We start from the raw sequence: 18,860 nt of genomic DNA, 5'->3' as shown, positions 1-18,860 counted from the left end.
AGGCCTTTAACTGTAGTAAACTATACCTATGGTATGCATTGAATAACAATTTTATGAATTCCGTTCACACAATGGGATGTCCATATGAATTATATCTGATTGTTTTTAAATGAGTGTTTGTTTCCTCAGGTGGCTATAACAGCATGTGATGTCAGCCAATCAGATAATTCAGCATTTCATATTTTTCTGCCACCAGTCTGGGGGACATGGCAAGAAGCTGGCTAAAAATGGGCATTGTATCATTTGACTCAACATCTAACAAGCTTAGCTTTCTGAATGAATCAGAAAATAAATCAATAGTTATTTCTGAATTATTATCAAAGTTAGATGGCTAATTTGGTTATCCTGCTTTGTGATATACCCCACAGGTTTGGTCCTACTGTATCACTGTTCTGTTCAACACAACAGTAATCAGATAAGCCTTCCCGAACATAAATAGACCCAGATAAAACAAGACCCCCCAATGTACAGCACTATTACAAGTAAACAGTGCAACTGTTAACCCCCCATGCAGGAAGTGAGGGGCTTTTGACCTTTCACATTTTGAGGTCCTACTACTGTGAGCTTAGAGGCCCACTAAAATTCCCGTAATGCGAAGCCGGCAGCTGCAGAGGTCAACTCTCCCATGCCATCTGCTAATAAGCATGTTCGGTGTTTAAATATAGACCCGGCTACCCCTTTTATTTTTTCAGCCCCATGTTGAATGTTTGAATCCAATGTGTCATTACATGGAGTAGGGTTGTGTGTCGTCCTAAATCCCTAAGGGATATGCAGATGTACAAACGAGGAGGGAGAAGAAGGCACTGGGGAGTTAGAGCATGAAACATTAAAGCTATACTGTTCTAGGAAGAAAATCAACAGATGTTTCACCTAGGGGATTCAAACTAGCAAACTTTTAGTTACTGGCCCAACGCTCTTAACTGCTAGGATACCTGCCGTCGCTGTTTCAGTCACCCAACCTCTTGTTACGACCGCAGATGTTCTACAGTGCAGGGAGGGTAGGGGCCAGTTTATTAAGGGTGTGTGTGAGAGAGAAAGTGTTACAGACTGTAAACTTCACTCACCTCTCCTAGTTCCAAATACCCCACCCCCTTAGCCAGCCCACACACTCTCACAGGTAGTTTTAGAGCTGTCAATTTGCCGGTCATGCTGCCCTTCCCCTGCTTGTGTGTGTTCTGCATTGTGTCACTCTCTATTTGCTACACACACACATGCTCCTACCCGCCCCTTTCTCAGTTATCCCCGGTGGTATGAACTTTGGATATGCAGCAGTGAAGTGTGGAACTGTGGCTTGTCAAGTCTGCCAGAGAATGCCTGAGTCATTATTGACGGTGACTCTAAAGTTGGAAAACCTTCTCTCTCCCCGTCTGTCTCTCAGTCAGTCTATCTGTCTCTCCGTAGGACAACTTCAACGTCTTCCTTCCTTCGGGAAGCACGGACTAAAGGAGGCACAGCTCTTTCATGCAGGAGACCTCCAAGACACATCCACTAAAGCCACTGTCAAGTAAGTACTGCTACATATTAGGATGCACATACATTACCAGTCAAATGTTTGGACACACCTACTCATTTAAGATATTTTTCTTTGTTTTTACTGTTTTCTATATTGTAGAATAATAGGGAAGACATCAAAACTATGAAATAACACATATAGAATCATGTAGTAACCAAAAAAGTGTTTTGGTTACTACATGAAAAGCGAATGAGTGTAGGTGTGTCCAAACTATTGACTGGTGCTGTATTTACATACAGATGACAAGATATTGATTACTTTTGTATGTATTGTCTGATCTGTGACTGGAACATACTGGACAGAATATGTGAGCGGAGTTGAGCGGTTGGAAATCCAATTCAGAGATGTGCACACCACTCATCCTTTCAAACCGCTCTGCTAAAAACCACTCCATGCCCACAGGAGAAAAAACTGGAGCTCCAAATTCGCTCCATTCGCACATCATATCAAATAGACTACATGTCATATTAAACAGCATTTACACACTCTAAATAGGTCAGGAGCCAGACAGGGAGCCTAAGAAGGAACTTTTATTTATTTATTTATGTTATTTAAATGATTTTAAGGCTATTGCCTACAAAGAAATGCATTGTGAAGCATTTGCGAGTGTGACACAATAGGCTGGTAGGGATATACATTTTAGCCAGTCTGTGGCTTGGGGCTCATGTGATGGTTCCTGGAGAGCAGGCCAGCAGCGGAGAATATCCTCTCCACACTTGCAGAGCCACTGGGGATGTTTAACACCCTTTTGGCCACTCTTGCCAGGCTGGGCAGAGATGCAGAGTTGTTTTTTTTATTTTTATATAAGTAGGCCAAAATGTTTTCAGGCAAAATAACCCAATCAAAAGGGAAAGCCTCTTGAACGTGGGAATATGCCAGGCCTATTGTGCCAAAATCAATTAAGTCCTATTGTATCAATAATAGAACAAAAATTAATGAAATGTTTAAGAGATCAGATTTTTTGTCTAGAAATACTTTGCTACAATGACACATTTAGTTATCTACCCACCTTGTTCCTTTCTTTTAGCATGTGCATGTGCATGTAATAAGTACACCATCATGTGGTGTACTTTTCAGATTCCACAATGATTATTTAGTTGTGGACATTACATCACCACACTCCTTCTCTTGCTATTTTTCCTCATCTTTGTTAGTCACCTTGATTTTGCACCTGTGTGTTTTATCAGTTTCTTTATGAACATAATTAGCAAACTCCATGACAGTAGCTAAAGCAAGGGGCTATAGCAGCTCACAAGTAGACTACAAATGCATGCTGGGCTGGGCATGCCCTGAGCTCGTGAAATGAGTGCTACTTTGAGCACTACTAGAGTAAAATTGGAGTGGGCAAGAAGGACCACACTCCAGCCTTTGAGCATCTGGCTCTGTGCTCCAGTCAAATTGGGCACACCGCTCTTTGCTCCGCTCGAATAATCTGAGATCGGTTATTTTATGAGACTAAGTTTGAACAGTGTGAGAGACTCACCTTTCTCTTTCTAACAAGACGAGACTAAACTATTACAGATAGTGTGTGTGTGTGCAGGCTTTTGTGTGTGTTTAAGGGTGTGGGTGCGTGTGTGCAGTTGCCAAGTGTGCGTGTGATTGTGTTTGTAGATGACCCCAGGTTTAAATGTAACTATTGTCAGGACCCGGTTATGAACCCGGGTCTCCGGAGTGAGAATCAGTCACTTAACCAACTGAGCCACGAATAGTTGGCAGAACCCAGAAGATGAGGCAGACACAGCAGTACTTGAGACAGTGTATTTAATGAAGTAAAAAGTGAAGTTCTTCAGGAAAACATGTAACTCCACAACCTCAAAAGGAATTCCACAAGAACAAAGGTAATCCTCCAAGACAAAAAGGTAAATCCACAAGGTGGATAATACTCAAAAACAAACAAACAAGAACAAAAAACAGAATTCCACAAGAGAGTCCACCGGGATCAACAAGAGTTCACAGATTACTAGGGCTGGGTGCTAACATACAAACACAGAGCAAAGAACTGAGGAAAACAAAGGGTTTAAATACAATCAGGGGAAGCGAGGCACAGGTGCAAATAATAATGGGGATCAAGGGAAAACAAAAGGTCAAAAGGCACAATGGGGGCATCTAGTGACCAAAAACCGGAACAAGCCTGGCCAAATCCTGACAACTATGTGGACTGTTTTCTCAAACAAGCGGCTCTCAATGTGAAATCTCTTTCATATTAAGAGGTTGAGAAGGGGTCATCTGTCACGGTCTTCCTCCTCTTCATCTGAAGAGGAGAGGCGAGAAGGATCAGAGGACCAAAATGCGGCGTGGTATGTGTTCATAGTGAATTTTAATAAAGAGAACACTGAACACTGCAACACTATACAAAAGAGTAACAAAAACAATAAACCAATGACGACCATGAAGCTACAAATGAGACCTGTGCTGACACAAGCCACTAACATAGACAATCACCCACCAACAAACAGTGCAACCCAGGCTACCTAAGTATGATTCTCAATCAGAGACAACTAATGACACCTGCCTCTGATTGAGAACCATACTAGGCCGAAACATAGAAATCCCCAAATCATAGAAAATCAAACATAGACTGCCCACCCAACTCACGCCCTGACCATACTAAATAAATACAAAACAAAGGAAATAAAGGTCAGAACTTGAAATCAACAAAAAGGTGCTATTCAAAGTGTAAATCTCTGGGGCTATTCTGCATTTAATTTGTTATTGTCTCTACTGTTTGCTGTAGAGTACAATAGAATAGATACCTGCCATCAATCAATACTCTTTCTGTGTGTGTGTGTGTGTGTGTGTGTGTGTGTGTGTGTGTGTGTGTGTGTGTGTGTGTGTGTGTGTGTGTGTGTGTGTGTGTGTGTGTGTGTGTGTGTGTGTGTGTGTGTGTGTGTGTGTGTGTGTGTGTGTGTGTGTGTGTGTGTGAGAGAGAGAGAGAGAAGAGCAGCATTTATGTTACATGTATTTGAAATACTTATTTAAATTACTTTTGAGTATTTTGTCAATTATATTTTACTGGCCTGAACTTCACTCCAGTGTATTTTATAGACTTTAGAGAGCTGTATTTTCAAAATACAAAATACTTATCAAAATACAAAATAATCCAAAATACTTTTCAACAGTCCTGATAAAGAGACATACAGTGAAGGGCCTATTTCTTCTAAAATAAATTAATATTGAAAGAACATTTGGCGTTCACACATGTATTTATATTTCATCCTCATTAGCTGCTGCCATGGCAGCAGGTACTCTTCCTGGGGTCAAGCTACATTAAGGCAGATATATATTACAATACATTCACAACATATTTTACAACATATTAATTATGTTCCTTCAAAATCCATGTGGTTGTGTGTGAATAGCATTGTGTTGCTTCACAGCCCACTATTCCATAAGGTGTATGTTTATTATATCATTTATAACATAAGGTGTTTTTTTATTTAATTTTCTGCTTGTTTGAGTTACTTGATGTAGAATCGATTTCAATGTAGTCATGGCTCTACGTGGTACTGTGTGCCTCCCATAGTCTGTTCTGGACTTGGGAATTGTCAAGAGACCTCTGGTGGCATGTCTTGTGGGGTAGTTATGGAAGTCCGAGATGTGTGCCAGTAATTCAAATAGACAGCTCGGTGCATTCAACATGTACCTGTCACGAATACAAGTAGTGATGGAGTCAATCTCTCCATCACATGGAGCCAGAAGAGACTGACATGCATATTATTAACATTAGCTCTCTGTGTACATACAAGGGCCAGCCGTGCTGCCCTGTTCTGAGCCAATTGCAAGCCTAAGTCCCTCTTTGTAGCACCTGAACACACAACTGAAAAGTATTCCAGGTGCGACAAAACTGAGGCCTGTATGAACTACCTTGTTGTTGTGCTTTTAAGAATGCAGACGAGATCTTTATTATGGACAGACTTCTGCCCATCCTAGTTATTGTTGTATCAATATGTTTTGACAATAACAGTTTACCATCCAGGGTTACTCCAAGCATTTTAGTCACCTCAACTTGCTCAATTACCGCATTATTCATTACAATTTAGTTGAGGTTTAAAGATTAGTGAATTGTTTGTCCCAAATACAATGCTTTTAATTTTTGGAATATTTAGGACCAACTCAAACTAACTGCAGCTCTTTGTTAAGTGTTGCAATAATTTCAGTTGCTGTGGTAGCTGACTTTTTTAGTGTTGAGTCATCCACATACATGGACACACTGGCTTTACTCATAAGTAAAGATTGAAAAAAGTAAGTGGCCTATACAGCTGCCCTGGGGAATTTCTGATTTGACCTGGATTTTGTTGGAGAGGATTCCATTAAAGAACACCCTCTGTGTTCTGTTAGATGGGTAACTCTTTATCCACAATATAGCAGGGGGTGTAAAGCCATAACACATACGTTTTTCCAGCAACAGACTATGATCAATAATGTAAAAAGTCACACTGAAGTCAAACAAAATAGCCGCCTCAATCTTTTTATCATCAATTTCTCTCAGCCAATCATCAATAATTTGTGTAAGTGCTATACTTGTTGAATGTCCTTTCCTATAAGCGTGCTGAAAGACTGTTGTCAATTTGTTTACAGTGAAATAGCGTTGTATCTGGTCAAATTATTTTTTTATTCAAAAGTTTACAAAGGGTTGGTAACAGGCTGATTGGTCGGTTATTTCAGCCAGTTAATGGGGCTTTACTATCCTAAGGTAGGGGAATAACTTTTGCTTCCCTCCAGGCCTGAGGGCACACACTTTCTAGTAGGCTTAAATTGAAGATATGGCAAATAGTAGTGGCAATATCGTCCACTATTATCCTCAGCAATTTTCCATCCAAGTTGTCAGACTCGGGTGGATTGTCATTGTTGATAGACAACAACAAAATAATTCACCTCTTCCACACTTACTTTACGGACTTCTAAATGTTAATGCTTGTCTTTCATAACTTTGTCAAATATACTTGAATGTGGAGTGTCAGCGTTTGTTGCTGGTATGTCATGGCTAAATGAGCTAATCTTGCCAATGAAGAAATCATTAAAGTAGTTGGCAATATCAGTGGGTTTAGTGATGAATGAGCCATCTGATTCAATGAATGTTTACCTTTTTGCCCAAAATTTCATTGAATGTAATCCAAGCTTTTAACTATCATTCTTTGTAATTTATCTTTGTTTCATAGTGTAGTTTCTTCTTTTTATTTAGTTTAGTCACATTATATCTCAATTTGCAGTACATTTGCGCCAATCAGTTGTACAGATAGACCTATTTGACATTTATTTTGGCTCATCCCTCTCAACCATGATATTTTTCAAATCCTCATCAATCCACAGGGATTTAACCATTTTTACAGTCATTTTCTTAACGGGTGCATGCGTATTAGTAACTGGGATAAGCAATTTCATAAATGCATCTAGTTGCTCCTCATTACACACCACGGACCAACAAATAGTCTTTACATGAACAACATAGGAATCACTACCAAACATCTTGTATGACCTCCTATACATTATATTATGCTCGGGAACTTTGCTTTTCCTAGATATGGCTAGTACAGTTGAAGACGGAAGTTTACATAAACCTAGGTTGGCGTCATTAAAACTAGTTTTTCAACCACTCCACAAATGTATTGTTAATTAACAAACTATAGTTTTGGCAAGTCAGTTAGGACATCTACTTTGTGCATGACACAAGTAATTTTTCCAACAATTGTTTACAGATAGATTATTTCACTTACAATTCACTGTATCACAATTCCAGTGGGTCAGAAGTTTACATACAGTAAGTTGACTGTGCCTTTATACAGCTTGGAAAATTCCAGAAAATGATGGCATGGCTTTAGAAGCTTATGATAGGCTAATCGACATCATTTGAGTCAATTGGAGGTGTAGCTGTGGATGTATTTTAAGGCCTACTTTCATACTCAGTGCTTTTTTGCTTGACATCATGGGAAAATCAAAAGAAATCAGCCAAGACCTCAGAAAAAGAATTGTAGACCTCCACAATTCTGGTTCCTCCTTGGGAGCGATTTCCAAACACCTGAAGGTATCACGTCCAAACAATAGTACGCAAGTATAAACACCATGGGACCACGTAGTCATCATACCGCTCAGGAAGCAGACGTGTTCTGTCTCCTGGAGATTAACGTACTTTGGTGCGAAAAGTGCAAATCAATTCCAAAACAACAGCAAACTACCTTGTTAAGATGCTGGAGGAAACAGGGACAAAAGTATCTATATCCACAGTAAAACAAGTTCTATATCAGCATAACCTGAAAGGCCATAATAAAGCCAGACTACGGTTTGCAACTGCACATGGGGACAAAAATCTTCCTTTTTGGAGAAATGTCCTCTGGTCTGATGAAACAAATAATGACCATAGTTATGAAAAAGAGGGAGGCATGCAAGTCGAAGGACACCATCCCAACTGTGAAGCACGGAATGGCAGCATCATGTTGTGTGGGTGATTTACTGCAGGAGGGACTGGTGAAATTCACTAAATAGATAAATAGATGGCATCATGAGGAGGAAACTTATGTGGAAATTTTTAAGCAACATCTCAAGACATCGGTCAGGAAGTTAAAGCTTGGTCGCAAACGGGTCTTCCAAATGGACAATGACCCCAAGCATACTTCCAAAGTTGTGGCAAAATGGCATAAAGGGCAACAATGTCAAGGTATTGGAGTGGCCATCACAAAGCACTGACCTCAATCCTACAGAACATTTGTGGGCAGAACTGAAAAAGTGTGTGCGAGCAACGAGGCCTACAAACCTGACTCAGTTGCACAAGCTCTGTCAGGAGGAATGGGCCAAAATTCACCCAACTTATTGTAGGAAACTTGTGGAAGGCTACTCGAAATATTTGACCCAAATTAAGCAATTTAAAGGCAATGCTACCAAATTCTAATTGAGTGTATGTAACCTTCTGTCCCACTGGGAATGTGATGAAAGAAATAAAAGCTGAAATAAATCATTCTCTCTACTATGCTTCTGACATTTCACATTCTTAAAATAAAGTGGTGATCCTAACAGACTTAAAACAGGGAATCTTTACTCAGATTAAATGTCAGGAATTGTGAAAAACTTAATTTAAATGTATTTGGCTAAGGTGTATGTAAACTTCCGACTTCAACTGCATTTTGTGATCACTACATCCAATGGATTTTCTGTAGCCTTAGTACAGATGTGATTAATACATGTTGATGATTTCATTCCTGTGCTGTTTGTAAATACCCTGTAGGTTGATTGTTAACCTGAACCAGGTTGCAGGCACTAGTTACAGTTTGAAGTTTCTCTTGAGTTGGCAGCCTGATAAAAACCAGTCAATATTTAAATCACCCAGAAAATATACCTCTCTATTGATACAAATACTGACTGTTATCACTTGGTGGCATATAGCAGCTTCCCACCAGAATGGGCTTTAGGTGTGGCAGATGAACCTGTAGCCATATAACTTCAACAGTATTTAACATGAGATCCTCTCTAAGCTTTACAGGAATGTGGTTCTGAATATTAACAGCCACACCTCCACCTTCGGCATTTCTGTATTTTCTGTAGATCTTATGTATTGCTACCATAGTATCATCAAAGGTATGAACTACTGAACTAGCGGTAAGATTTCTAAAGCTTCCCCGGTCTGGACAACCTGGTTTGATACACAGAAGATTTCTAACTCCCACTAGCTTCGGTCTCCTTCTCAAGATCATGCCCCATGCTCTAAATAACTCAACTGGCTAGTTTTCCTGTCTGTAAAAGGAAGAGCGGGCTGTAGGTTGATCCTGCAGCTCTGATTGCATAGGGCGAAGCTATCTTCGTTCCCTTGCTTCATTTTTCACCCTATCACTCCTCATCACACTTTTTTCAGTTTTCACACACTTCTGAAGTTTAGACACTGACCACAACCACACAACTACTGACCAGGTACATAATGTAGGGCCAAAAGACCCTGCAACACAACCACACAAATACACAACTACTGACCACAACCACACAACTACTGACCACAACTAATGAACCACACAGCTACTTAACAAAACGACTGACCAAAACATGAAGATCCCTCCCAGGAAATAAACAATATTTGAATTTGAACTACTAACCATAACTGACTATCCTATGAACCAACCAATCAATCTTTTCATCTATGTACTTTTTCAACTATAACTATCACCACCACTACTGCAGACACTACCACTATTTTCTTCAGGAAATGCAATTTTCAGTGATCACTGATAGCCAAAAGAGTTTATTTATTAGATAGAACTACACCTAGCTATCTGAAGATCTACATACAAAGCTATTCTACATAGTTCTTCAACTCAAATCAAATCTAAGTTTATTTGTCACGTGCGCTGAATACAACAGGTGTATTAGACCTTACAGTGAAATGCTTACTTACAGGCTCTAACCAAAAGTGCAAAAAAGGTATTAGGTGAACAATAGGTAAGTAAAGAAATAAAACAACAGTAAAAATACAGGCTATATACAGTAGCGAGGCTATAGAAGTAGCGAGGCTACATAGAGACACCAGTTAGTCAGACTGATTGAGGTAGTATGTACATGTAGATATGGTTAAAGTTACTATGCATATATGATGATCAGAGAGTAGCAGTATAGTAAAACAGGGGTTGGCGGGACACAATGCAGATAGCCCGGTTAGCCAATGGACGGGAACACTGGTTGGTCAGCCCAATTGAGGTAGTATGTACATGAATGTATAGTTAAAGTGACTATGCATATATGATAAACAGAGAGTAGCAGCAGCGTAAAAAAATAGGGGTTGGGGGAGACACACAATGCAAATAGTCCGGTTAGCCATTTGATTACCTGTTCAGGAGTCTTATTGCTTATGGCTCTTTAAAATTATTTTAAAGAGCTCTCATCACTATATGCACCATCATATTTCTCTCCCCAAATAATCGCATAAAACGTTCTAATCATTATGTCATCATTCAACTAAAATCAAACTTAATTTACCCTGAATGTTTTCCAAAAGAAATTGTGCATCAATTTATCGGAAACCCAAAGCATGAATGATCCAAAGTTGATTTGCTTTCTGAAGAGTGTTGCCCACATGATCCTTTTAATCCTATCTTCTGATAGAAGATCCCTTTGTCCTGTCTTTCTTCTTTTAGTTTCCACACAGTAGTTTAGACAGTGACCACAACTGCTGATCACATCTACTGACCATAACCACAAAACTACAGACCACAACTGACCACAACTAGCTACCGACCACAATCTGACCAAAAATACTGACTCCTACTGACCAAAACTAGATACACACCACAACCACACAACTACTGACCACAACTAATGAACCACACACCTATCTTCGATTTCTTCAATTTAAGCCTACTAGAAAGTGTGTGCCCTCAGGCCTGGAGGAAAGCAAATCCATTCCCAAGAATAGTAAAAGCCCCTTTGCTGGCTCAAATAGACGACCAATCAGCCTGTTACCAACCGGAGATTGACTTCATCACTATTTGTTTTTGTAAGAAGTGTTGAAAAACTGAATGTACCGAGCTGTCTATTTAAAATACTAGCACAAGACATGACACCAGATGTCTCTTCACAATCCCCGAGTCCAGAACAGACTATGGGAGGTGCACAGTACTAAATAGAGCCATGACTGCATGGAACTATTCCACATCATGCAAGCAGTAGAATCAGATTTAAAAAGCAGGTAAAAATGCACCTTATGGAACATCGGTGACTGTGAAGAGATATACACAAAGGTACAGACACACACATATGCACACAAGCACTATCACACACATTCTACACAAACATATATTGTGAAATTGTTGTATGGTGGTATTATACATTTTGTACTGTAGATATGTAGTGGTGTAATAATATTATATGATGTACTGTTTTATCTTTTGTTTTATATGTAATGTAAGTGCCTTCATGTTTTTGGACCCCAGGAAGATCTCCCTAATGGGGCTCCCTAATAAATACAAATACACCTACTTACAAAACTACTGATCACTACTGACCACAATTACTGACCACAACTATTGACCACAACCACAAAACTACTGCCTAGAACTACTGACCACAGCTACTGACCACAGCTACTGACCATAACCACACAACTAATGACCACAATGACTAAACCACAACTACTAACCACAACCACTAACCTCAACCACACAATTACTGATGACAACTACTGGCCACTACTGACCATAATTACACAAATACTGTCCACAACTAATTACCACAGGTACTAACCACAACCACACAACTAATCACCACAACTAAAAAACCACAACTACTGATGACAACAACAAAACTATTGACTACAATTATTGAACCACACACATACTTACCAAAACTACTGACCACTACAGGCCACAACTACTGGCCACAACTACTGGCCACAACTACTGACCACAACACTACTGACCACTACAGACCACAACTACTGACCACTACTGACTACATCAACCAACCACAACTACAGACCACAACCACACAACTACTGACCACAGCTACTGAACGACACACCTACTTTCCAAAACAAATTACCACTACTGACCACACCTACTGACCACAACCACAACACTACTGATCACAACTACTGACCAATACTGACTACATCAACCGACCACAACTACTGACCACAAACTACGGAACCACACAACTAATGACAACACTACTGACAACAACTACTGACCACAACCACTCTACTACTGACCTCACCACTACTGACACACCCCTACTGACCACGTCCATACTGTAGGGCTCAAAGAACCTGCAACACAAGCACAAAACTACAAAACTACTGACCACTCAACTACTGACCATAACTACTGACCCCAACTACTGCTCTGGTCTGCACTAGCTCTTGTCCAGCTCTGGTCTTGGGTGTAGCTAGCTAGCCTCTAGGTTAGAGTGTTAGAGTGTTGGCCCAGTAACCAAAAGGTTGCTGGTTTGAATACCAGAATCGACAAGGTGAAGAAATCTGTTGCTGTGCCCTTTAGCAAGGAACTTAACCCTAATTGTTCCATGGGTGCTATATAAGGGTGGCCATTTCCCCACTCCCTGCTTGTGTCTCAGGGGGAGTTGGGATATGCAAAAAAAAAAAACATTTCCATTACACACGTGTTTATAACAGGACAAATATAAGCCCCCCCCCAAATGATTATAATTGAATTCTAACTACTTATGGGCATTCAGGTTAGAGACCCCAAACCAACTTTCACATGTTCATGCTGTCCTATCCCATCAACCAACCAAACAATCAATTGGTCAATCAATCTTTCCACCTTCCTACTTTTCCAACTATAACCAGTCACCACCACTCTTCACAGTCACCGATGTTCCATAGTAGTTACTGCAGACTCTACCACTACATTAACATTACATTTGAGTCATTTAGCACTATAACGTATGTCAAAACCATATATACTTTAAAACAAGCTTGCAAGCAAAACACATTTTATTCAGGAAATGTACTTTTCAGTGATCACTGTTAGCCTAAATAATGTATTTATTAGATAGAACTACACCTAGCTACTGTATCAGTAGGTCTACATACGAACGTACTCGACATAGCTCTTCAACTGCCACAAAAAAAATATGATTAAAGAGCTGTCATCACTAAATGCATAATGATATTTCTCTCCCCAAATAATAGCATAAAATGTTATAATCTTGTTATGTCATCATTCAACTAAAATCAAACGTATACATTAAACGTTTTGCAAAAGTAAATTGTGCATCTATTTATCTGAAACCCACAGCAAAAATGATTCAGTTGCTTTGCTTTCCTATGAGATCCTACCTTTTTTAATATCTACTGACAGAAGATCGCATTGTCCAATGTCTTTCTTCTTTCAGTTCACGCTTAACAACTGTAGTCTAGACATTTTTGTAATCTAACTGAACCAAAATCCAAAGTAATACGATTTATATAGTAGTTGTCACGTTCTGACCTTAGTTCCTTTGTTATGTCTTTGTTTTAGTATGGTCAGGGCGTGAGTTGAGTGGGTTGTCTATGTTCGTTTTTCTATCATTTGGGGATTTCTGTGTTCGGCCTAGTATGGTTGTCAATCGTTGTCCCTGATTGAGAATCTTACTTAGGTAGCCTGGTTTCACTTTTGAGTTGTGGGTATTTGTCTTCCGTGTCAGTGTTTGTTACCACACAGGACTGTTTCATTTTTTCACGTTTATTGTTTTGTTCCAGTGTTCTGTTGTGTTTGATTAAACATTATGGACACTTACCACGCTGCGCATTGGTTCTCCGATCCTTCTCGCTACTCCTCAGAAGAGGACGACGAGATCCGTTACAGTAGTCTATCAAAGCAATCAGACCAATAATATTACTACATTTAACTTAGACTATATGTACTACTATGTTTTAAATAGTAAAGTAAAACGAGTTAAATGCAAGTCCCACCAATCTATTTTTCTTTTTAAATATATTGTTGACAACATTTAGCATTTTATTTTATACAAATGTACTTTTGTTTGGGGCTGGAGCTCATTAGAATAATAATCATACCCAGCATGCTTTGCTAGTGTCCATTTTTACATTTACTTTTGGATATTTAGCATCCTGAGTGACTTACAGTCAGTGCATTCAACTAAAGTACATAAACAACCACATTACAGAGAGATCCTTGATGAAAACCTGCTCCAGAGCGCTCAGGACCTCCTACTGGGACAAAGGTTCACCTTCCAACAGGACATTGATCCTAAGCACACAGCCAAGACAACTCAGGAGTGGCTTCGGGACAAGTCTCTAAATGTCGTTGAGTGGCCCTGACAGAGCCCAGACTTGAACCCAATCAAACATCTCTGCAGAGTTCTGAAAATATCTGTGTCTAAAAACCTGTTTTTGCTTTGTCATTGTAACGTCTGTCTTGGGTGGAAGAAGGAGAGGATCAAAGCGCAGCGTGGTTAGTGTTCATCTTAATTTAATAATAATCAAAAAACTGAACACTACAAATTACAAAACAACAAAAGTGAAAACCAAAACAGTTCTATCTGGTGCAGACACACAAAGACTGAAAACAACCACCCACAAACTCCAACAGAAAACAGGCTACCTAAATATGGTTCCCAATCAGAGACAATGACTAACACCTGCCTCTAATTGAGAACCATATCAGGCCAAACAAGAAACCCCACATAGAAACAGATAACATAGACTGCCCACCCAACTCACGCCCTGACCACACTAAAACATTGAAAATACAAAAGAACTATGGTCAGAACGTGATATTCATTGTGGGGTATTGTGTATAGATTGATGAGGGAAAAATGATTTAATACATTTTAGAATAAGGCTTTAACGTAACAAAATGTGGAAAAGGTAAGTGGTCTGAATGCTTTCTGAATGCACTGTATCACAGTAATAGCAAGCAAAACGTATTTGTTACCATTACTGAGAATGTGTTGAGGTTAAAGGGGGTACTTGCAGATATATTTAGAAAATACAAGATACTTGTATCTTAATTCAATACAATACTTTGCAAAAGTATTTTTATTTTATTTTGGAACATTAGTCTTTGGGGTATTTTGTAATTGTATTTTGTAATTTCTTCCCATCCGTGTGTATGAGGGCTGACAGTGAATGAGTTACAGTGGGGCAAAAAAGTATTTAGTCAGCCACCAATTGTGCAAGTTCTCCCACTTAAAAAGATGAGAGAGGCCTGTAATTTTCATCATAGGTACACTTCAACTATGACAGACAAAATGATAAAAATAAATCCAGGAAATCACATTGTAGGATTTTTTATGAATTTATTTGCAAATTATGGTGGAAAATAATGTATTTCTCTGTATGTCTCTTTATTATTCAGTGCTTGGTTGTCATCCAGTGAAACCAAACAAATAAATGGAGCAGAGAAAGAGAGTTAGCTGGAGAGAAAGAGACAGTGAAAGCGGGATAAGCAGGAGAGAGAAACAGAGACAGAGAATTAGAGAAAGAGGAAGTAAACATTTAGCCGCAGGTGAAGTAACACTTTGGCCTGATAACAGCCCAACGGATGATGGAATTCAAACCTTTACACGACCAACGTCCGATTCAGTTCCGCATGGTACTCACTTAACAAAATCAACCCGGATTGTGTCATTGAGAAGCTTAATGACATTTGTTTGTGTGTGTGTGTGTGTGTGTGTGTGTGTGTGTGTGTGTGTGTGTGTGTGTGTGTGTGTGTGTGTGTGTGTGTGTGTGTGTGTGTGTGTGTGTGTGTGTGTGTGTGTGTGTGTGTGTGTGTGTGTGTGTGTGTGTGTGTGTGTGTGTGTGTGTGTGTGTGTGTGTGTGTGAGGGAGGGAGGGAGAAAGAGAGGTTGTGTTTAGGATATAAGGTGTGTGTTTTGCCACAGTGAGGGGGTACGTGGATGTTTTGCATGTACAAACTGGAAGGTCTACGAATATATATACTATATATACAGTGCCAGTCAACAATTTGGACACACCTACTCATTCAAGGGTTTTTCTTTATTTTTACCATTGTTTACATTGAATAATAATAGTGAAGAATAACACATATGGAATCATGTAGTAACCAAAAAATGTTAAACAAATAAATCAAATAAATAATAGATTCTTCAAAGTAGTCACCCTTTGCCTTGATGACAGCTTTGCACACTCTTGGCATTCTCTCAACCAGCTTCACCTGGAGTGCTTTTCGAGCAGTCTTGAAAGAGTTCCCATATATGCTAAGCACTTGTTGGCTGCTTTTCCTTCACTCAGCGGTCCAACACATCCCAAACCATCTACATTGGGCTGAGGTTGGGTGATTATGGAGGCCAAGTCATCTGATGCAGTACTCCATCACTATCCTTCTTGGTCAAACAGCCCTCACACAGCCTGGAGGTGTGTTGGATCATTGTCCAGTTGAAAAACAAATGATTGTCCCACTAAATGCCAAATAGATGGGATGGCATATCACTGCAGGTTTCTGTGGTAGTCATGCTGGTTAAGTGTTCCTTGAATTCTAAATAAATCGTCAACACTGTCACCAGCAAAGCACCCCCACACCATCACACCTCCTCCTTCATGCTTCACAGGGGGAACCACACATGTGGAGTTCATCCGTTCACCTACTCTGCATCTCACAAAGACAAGGCAGTTGGAACCAAAAATCTAAAATTGGCACTCATCAGACCAAACGACAGATTTCCACCAGTCTAATATCCATTGATTGTGTTCTTTGCCCAATAAAGTCTGTTCTTTATTGGTGTCCTTAAGTAGTGGTTTATTTATTCAACCATGAAGGCATGATTCACGTAGTCTCCTCTGAACAGTTGATGTTGAGATGTGTGTTAACTGTGTGAAGCATTTATTTGGGCTGCAATTTCTGAGGCTGGTAAACTCTAATTAACTTATCCTCTGCAGCAGAGGTAACTCTGGATCTTCCTTTCCTGTGGCAGTAGTCATGAGAGCCAGTTTCATCATAGCGCTTGATGGAACTTTCTTGAGAAGGTTATTGACTGACCATGTCTTTAAGTAATGATGGACAGTCGTTTATCTTAGCTTATTTGAGCTGTTCTTGCCTTAATATGGACTTGGTGTTTTGCCTTGGTCTTTTTGCCAAAAATATCATTTAAGCTGCGACAAAGCTTTTTGCTATCAGTCTTTATATAATTTAGCTTTGTTTCATTGTACTGTTTCTTCTTCTATTTTAAGTTTAGTCACATGATTTCTCAATTTACAGTACATTTGCCAATAGGCTGTGCAGGCAGACTTACTGTCATTCCCTTTGCCTCATCCCTCTCAACCATACACTTTTCAATTCCTCATCCATAACCTGGGATTTAACAGTTTTTACATTCCATTTCTTAATGGGTGCATATTAGTAACTGGAATAAGCAATTTCATAAATGTGTCAAGTGCAGCTTCTGGTTGCTGGTTTTCCTAGATATGGCTGCTATATTGTGATCACTACACCTGATGGATTTGAATACTGCTTTACAGCAGTTTTTTCCAACAATAGTACAGTATCAATAAATGTGGATGATTTCATTCCTGTTGACTGATAACCTCAACCAGGTTGCAGGCACTGGCTTGAGTTTGAAGCGTTTTCTTAAGTTGGCAGCTTGACGAAATCCAGTCAATATTCAGGTCACCCAGAAAATATACCTCTCTGTTGATATCACATCCATTATCAAGCATTTTACACATATTTCCCAAATACTAACTGTTAACTCTTGGAGGTCTATAGCAGCTTCCCACAAGAATGGGCTTTAGGTGAAGCAAGAAAACTGTAGTCATGTTACTTCAACAGCATTTGACATGAGATCCTCTCTAAGCTGTACAGGAATATGACTCTGAGCATAAATGGTATTGAGATTGCCGGGCTACCCAGAAAGCACATGGCTTAAGCAATGTTTTCAAAGTATGTGTATGTGTTAACTATGAATTGATTGGAATAAAAGCAGCTGTAAATACTTTTAAGGATTTTGAAGGTCCAACTTGTCCAATAATAAACGCAAATATTTGTTACTGTGTGTCTGCTCCATAATGAATACCACCCAGGTGTTTGAATTTGACATCAGCTGTAGTTGAGTTATGTCTCTTTAATATACAATGCTACACTGGACCTAGTGAAACCAAAAACAAAGCGAGCAGAGAAAGAGAGAGAGCTAGAGACAAAGAGAGAGGTAGACGGCACAGAGAATGAGAAATATGTTGTGTGTGTGCGTGTGCGTGTGCGTGTGCGTGTGCGTGTGTGTGTGTGTGTGTGTGTGTGTGTGTGTGTGTGTGTGTGTGTGTGTGTGTGTGTGTGTGTGTGTGTGTGTGTGTGTGTGTGTGTGTGTGTGTGTGTGTGTGTGTGTGTGTGTGTGTTAGTTGCTCTACTTCTCTCAGCTCCAACCTGCGTACTTGGCGGAGTTGCATGCGGTATGTCGAACAACCTGTTCAGTTTTGACACAGGTGTGTCTTAGGGAGGCAGAAAGGTGAGGTGGGGGGGATGTAGAGACCGTACACTCAGACATGTTCACCATGGCAGAAGACGCAGCATGGAGAAAAGCAAACAACACAAACAAATATCAATAGACTTTGCTTATAAGAATGTATATAGTGCCTGGCTGCCTATAGTGGTCAAAAAACAATGGGACACAAACATTATTATGCTCACAATGAACTTTGCTTAGATGAATCAGTTCTCTATGAGAGTCAAATTATTTGTAACAAATAGGATTTTTCTAAGATAAATACACTATATACTAGGAGTTGTGCCACACTACTGATGTAGACTATTGACTCTCATGGTTGAAGTGTATTATGCACTGTACCCTTTTAAGAAGTGATTCATTTGACAGAAGTGTTTTCCAGTAATGTCTTAAAACACGAAACCACTGTGAAGTGAATCTGCCATGCCAGTGAATCTCTCTCTCGCTCTCTCTCTCAG

At 39.6% G+C, this 18,860-nt stretch overlaps 1 protein-coding gene across 7 annotated transcripts in view; it reads left to right on the top strand.

Moving 5' to 3' along the window:
* The first annotated feature begins 1,231 nt into the window (after nt 1-1,231).
* LOC124043720 (LIM domain only protein 7-like) overlaps nt 1,232-18,860 on the top strand; it is a 135,180-nt gene continuing 117,551 nt past the window's right edge. For 3 of the 7 annotated variants that reach the window (XM_046362618.1, XM_046362615.1, XM_046362611.1), the window contains exon 1: nt 1,233-1,504. The gene's annotated coding sequence lies outside the window, so the exon portion shown is untranslated. Of the gene's footprint in view, nt 1,505-18,860 lie in introns of all 7 variants that reach the window. The other 4 variants (XM_046362614.1, XM_046362607.1, XM_046362617.1 and 1 more) reach the window with 3 other exon arrangements.

This window comes from Oncorhynchus gorbuscha, linkage group LG09 (genome assembly GCF_021184085.1).
Source record: "Oncorhynchus gorbuscha isolate QuinsamMale2020 ecotype Even-year linkage group LG09, OgorEven_v1.0, whole genome shotgun sequence".
In the NCBI taxonomy this organism is placed as follows: Eukaryota; Metazoa; Chordata; class Actinopteri; order Salmoniformes; family Salmonidae; genus Oncorhynchus; species Oncorhynchus gorbuscha.
The sequence above is the reverse complement of the archived record's forward strand: the minus strand, read 5'-3'. Positions and strand labels throughout refer to the sequence as shown.